Raw genomic sequence first — 6064 nt, 5'->3', positions numbered from 1 at the left:
AAGTAGTCTAATAAGTCTGTAATGGATATTTCTTGAACTGATATAGCCTTCGACCACCTATGATCATAACCTCCATGGGGATGTGGAGAGAGCAGTTGGCAGACACTCCTGAGACCAGGGTTCAAGTCCAACTAATGCTCTCTAATGTTTTTTTCTATATCATGTGAGTTGTAAGTCAAGTCTAACTGCCCATCAACAAAATCGTCAAATCATCAAAACTCAGACGCAGAGTTCGAAAATTATCGGGTAGGCGTCTTGGAGGTGCAGCGGTCAGGGCTGTTGGTTAATGTTCTGTAGACTCTGGTTCGAGTCCTGCTCACACGGCAACCAGAGGTACCTTAATGGATATGTTTATTTCTCTATCATGTGAATGGTAAAGTCAAGATAACCTCCAAGCACGGTCTGGCTAGCGTCTTGGTGGTGAAGCGGTCAGAGGCAGTGGTGTAAACGCTCTGTAGACGAAGGTCGAGTCCCTGCTCACACGGCCACAGAGGTACGTAAATGGATACATCTTATTCTCAATCATGTGAATGGTAAAGCCAAGTATAACCTCCAAGCAGGTTCTGGTAAGCGTTCTGGGTGTGCAGCGGTCAGGGCTGTTGGTTAACGTCTGTAGACTCCGGTTCGAGTGCTTGCGGCAACCAGCGTACCTTAATGGATATGTCTTATTCTCTATCATGTGAATGTAAAGTCAAGTATAACTCCAAGCACGGTCTGGATAGAGTCTTGGTGGTGAAGCGGTCAGAGGCATTGGTTTAATGCTCTGTAGACGAAGGTTCGAGTCCCCGCTCACAGGGCCACCAGAGGTACGTAAATGGATACATCTTATTTCTCATCATGTGAATGGTAAAGTCAAGTATATCCTCCACAACACATATTGGAGGCAGAGTCTTGGTGGGCAGCGGTCAGGGCTGATGGTTAACGGTTAGTTAACGCCCTGTAGACTAAGGTTCGAGTCCCCGCTCACACGGCCACCGAGATAAGAATACACCAGGTCGGCTCTCCTCCACGTTGGCGCGTATCCCAGAACCCCACCTCCCCTTCTCCGGGGGGTGGGGGGGGGGGGCAAAGACTAAAGGGGTCTTGGTAACTTGTGGCAAGGACTAAAGGGGTCTTGCTACTTGTGGCAAGGACTAAAGGGGTCTTGCTACTTGTGGCAAGGACTACTATGTACTTTTCCATTATAACTTTTTTCAAAGGGAAACTTTCAAAAAGTATCACTTATTTTTGACTTTTTAAAAGTTTCCCTTTTGATGAAACTTTTTAAAAGTTTATATTATGTTTTTTTTTAAATGTTTTTTTTTGTGTTTCTGTTTTTTTTTGGAAAAAAATGTTGTTTTGAAAAAAAATACCCTTTTTTACATGATTTTTTTTAAAAACAAAAGGTTTTTTTTTAATAAAAAAGTTGTTTTTTTGTATTTTTTAAAAAAGGTGTTTAAAAATTTTGGTTTTTTTTGTGATAAGGGTGTTTTTTAAAAAAAAAGGTTTTTTTTTTTTTGGGAAAATGTTGTCTTTTGGTGGTTTTTTTTTTAAAAAAGGTTGTTTTTTTTAAAAGAAAATGTTTTTTTGTGAAATTGTTTTTTTTTTTTAAAGAAGGTTTTTTTTTTAAAAGAAAGTGTTTTTTTTTAAATAAAAGCCCCCTGTTTTTTCAAAGGAAATTTTCTTTAAGTAACACTTTTTGAAAGTTTCCCTTTGATGAAACTTTTTAAAAGTTATATATTTTTTTTTTTTTTTTGGTTTGTGTTTTTGTGTTATTTTGTTGTTTTTTTAGAAAAAATGTTCTTTGGTGTTTTTTTTAAAAAAATTGGTTTTTTTTTTGGAAAAAAAAGGTGTTTTTTTTTTGGAAAAAAATTATTTTTGTGTTTTTTTTTTTAAAAAGGTGGTTTTTTTTTTAAAAAAATTGTTTTTGTGTTTTTAAAAATGTTGTTTTTTTAAAAAAGGTCTTTTTTTTGAAAAATTTTGTTTTGTTTTTAACATTTTATTTATTTCTTTTTAAAAAAGGTTTCTTTTTTTAAAAAACACTTTTTTAAAAAGTTTTTTTTTTTAAAAAACCTTTTTTTAAAGGTGTTTTTTGTAAAAAGTGTTTTTTTTTTAAAAAATACTGTTTTTTTGAAAAAATGTTTTTTAAAAAAAGGGTGTTTTTTTTTAAAAAAAGGGTGGTTTTTTTTTAAAAAAGGGTGGTTTTTTTAAAAAACTTTATATTTAAAAAAAAAAGGTGTTTTTTAAAAAAGGTGTTTTTTTTAAAAAAAGAAGTGTTTTTTTGTATTTTCTGTTAGTTTTTTTTCAAGCAAGGTGATTAGGGGGCTCTATAATGGGTGGGTGGATGTTTCATAAAAGTAGCAAGACCCTTTAGTCCTAACACCCCAGCCCCTGAAGGACCCCTTAAGTCCTTACCGCAAGTAGCAAGACCCCCTCCTTCCCGCAAGTAGCAAGACCCCCATTAGTCCTTACCCGTGGCAGAACCCACCCCCCCCAGAGGAGGGGGTGGGGTTCTGCCACGTTGGGGACCGATAGGGGGTACTCCCTTCTTGATGGCCGTGTGTGCGGGGACTCGAACCTGAGTCTACAGAGCGTTAAGTAACCGTTACCCATCAGCCCTGACCGCTGCACCACCAAGACGCATACCAGAACGTGTTTGGAGGTTATACTTGACTTTACCATTCACATGATAGAGAAATAAGATGTATCCATTAAAGTACCTCTGGTGGCCGTGAGAGCGCGCTGGACGCTGAGTCTACAGAGCGTTAAGTAACCGTTACCCATCAGCCCTGACCGCTGCACCACCAAGACGCATACCAGTACATGTTTGGAGGTTATACTTGACTTTACCATTACATGATTGAGAAATAAGATGTATCCATTAACGTACCTCTGGTGGCCTGAGAGCGAGGACTCGAACCTGAGTCGACAGAGTGTTAACCAACAGCCCTGACCGCTGCACCACCCAGACGCTTACCAGTACATGTTTGGAGGTTATACTTGACTTTACCATTCACATGATAGAGAATAAGATGTATCCTGTACGGTACCTCATGAACCCTGGTTTTCTGAGCAGGCACCTGAACCTACATAGTGTCTGGCAGCTCATCATTCTTATTAGCCGTGCGTGCGGGGACTCGAACCTGAGTCTACAGAGCATTAACCAACAGCCCTGACCGCTGCACCACCAAGACACTGACCAGAGCATTTTTGGAGGTTATACTTGACTTTACCATTCACATGAGCAGGGCATGTAAATGGGTTTGAGGAGCAGGGCACCTCAACCTACATAGTGTCTGAAAGCTCGTCATCTTTATTAGCCGTGCGTGGGGGACTCGAACCTGAGTCTACAGAGCTTTAACCAACCGTTAACCACCAGCCCTGACCGCTTCACCACCAAGACGCATAGCAGAGCGTGCTTGGAGGTTATACTTGGCTTTACCATTCACATGATAGAGAAATAAGATGTATCCATTACGGTACCTCTTGAACCCCGGTTCGGAGCAGGGAACCTGAACCATAGTGTCGGATGCTCATCATTCTTAACCGTGTGCGCATGCGGGGACTCAAACAAACACGCGAGAGTATACAGAGCGTTACCCAACAGCCCTGACCGCTGCACCACCAAGACACTTTCCAGATTATGTTTGGAGGTTATACTTGACTTTACCATTCACATGATGGAGAAATACGATGTATCCATTACGGGACTCAAACCTGCACCTGCAGAGTGTTAACCCTCTTGAATATAAAGTGCATTATAAATACAATTTATTATTAACCCACAACCCATACCGCCACACCACCAAGACACAGATTAGAAGTTATAATTGACTTCACAATACACAGTGTCTGAAAGCTCATCATGACCGTCATCATGACCGTGCGAGCAGGGACTCGAACCTGCACCTGCAGAGTGTTAACCCACAGCTCTCTCCACTTCCCCATGGAGATTGGCATCAATCTTTGGTCGAAGGCTATATCCATCAGTTCAATAGAAATATCATTACAGACTTTACAGACTTATTAGACTTACTAGACTTACCCTTTAGTTAATTCACATAAATTTAACAGGAATTTGCACTCTGGTCTCCAGAGTGCTATCCAATAGTGCTCTCACTGCACCTAATATATATATAATAATATATACATACATTCATACCCTACACACTCTGGAGATTAGATTAATTATATTTAAATTATTATGACCATGGAGCCTTTATTTGCATGGGTTTACATTTCGGTCCGTGTAGCATGGAAAAATCAAAGAAAAACTCCCGTTCTTTTTATTTATGTCAGTTTTGAGGAGGTGCTTCAAAATGCAGCGCTATATAAACCTATGTTATTATTATTATTATCCAAAATCTATAAATGGTATGTTGCCAAAAAAATTGCGTACACGAGCTGAGATTTCATCGCAGCCTGCGCTCACGCTGCTGCTGCCATCCCTACAGCTGAAAGGGTGAGTCAGAGTTCCGCCAGGCAACAGCTCTTTTCTACGCTGCTTATGAGGTCATGTGAGCATAAATATCGCAACTGAAAGACAACGTATTCCGTGACATCCAATTTGCGCTCTGTCTCAGGAAGTCACAAAACGAACACTCAATTTATTCATCAATATTAAAATAAATGCGGTGGTCATCTATGAACCGTAAAATAATAAATACGAATGAAACCCTTTGAGTTTATCAAAAAGCGTTTATTAATATTCATAGTAATGTCACACAAGTTCACAAAGTGTTTTAAGACATGTCTGGCTCAGTTTGGTGTGTGTGTGTATGCAAGTGTTGGTGTGTAAATTCTTTAAACAGTGCAGTTTTAAATAATCGACCACAAAGGGAAATAGAGGGGAAGGTGTATTGCAACAGGAAAAATAGAAATCTCATTTAAAAAGATAACGAACAAGGAAAAACAAAAAAAAAGTGTTCAAAAATAACATTTAGCACCATCTATCCCATAGTATTCAACAGATAATATCATTAAAATCTCATCTTAATAAGTACCCTGCCCCCTATGGAATAAAAAAATCATAAACCCAGAAGAGAAATGAAAACACGATAAACAAAATAACTGTTTCTCATCTCTAATAAACACACACACACACACACACAATGACAGCGTTCTGTGAGTAGTATCGTCTATGTGAGCTACAGGGGAAACGTGGTGTTATGTCCAAGATAAAGATGGAGGGGGGGAGAGAGACAAGCACCAGGTAAACAGTAGTCCCTCGCCCGACCTCGTATTTCTTTAGTCCACACTTTATACCAAACAGACACAAAGGGGACACTTAGCACCTTTTGATGAACGATCCTATGGAGAAAACCAATGTCCAATAAATAGAAGAGAAACACTTTTAAATAAAGGAAAGAGGAACAGAGACATGTACAATGTAAGGGGAAACATTCGGCAGTTATGATATAGACACACAAACAAAGCCCACTTGATGACGATCGCTTTTAGACAATTACAACCTGATGGCCAATATTAACTCTCAACAAGGAAATAAAATATGTAGAATGTCATAATAAAAACAAGATTCACACATCACGATTCTGAATGACAAAAAGAAAATTCAAGATGAAGTCCTGAAAAAAACCAAAGTCTATGCAACCCGTATGTTTTGAAGCATTCCAAACCGTTTTTTTCTCATATTCTTAATGCTTTAGAAAATGTTCATATCTCTATTCTTAGTATTTTTCTAAATACAAGTGACAAGGCCAATGTGGTATATATCTAGGCTGATCTAGTTTAGAAAAAAACTCAACACAATAAATTATTTTTTCTCATAAAAGCACTCCACGATAATCGCAAACAGCATGTACAAAATTCAGTATTCAACACGGTAAAAAAAAACAATTAAAACATGCCGTCAGACCGCTCCTATGTCGTTTGTTCAATGGCAGCACTGACTGCACCGTGGTCGTCAAGTTTACCGTTGCCAGGGCAACTGGCTGGCGGAGTGCACCTTCTGAGAGTAAACTGGCGTTTTTTTGATTGGCGGTTTTTGAATGCTATGTAAACTGGTATTTTCCGTTGGCTGTTCGGCAAGTATTAGCAGTAGTAAAAAGAAAAAAAGTTTTTTTTT

The sequence above is a fragment of the Gadus chalcogrammus genome, chromosome 17 (assembly GCF_026213295.1).
Source record: "Gadus chalcogrammus isolate NIFS_2021 chromosome 17, NIFS_Gcha_1.0, whole genome shotgun sequence".
NCBI lineage: Eukaryota > Metazoa > Chordata > Actinopteri > Gadiformes > Gadidae > Gadus > Gadus chalcogrammus.
This window is presented reverse-complemented; position numbering follows the sequence as displayed.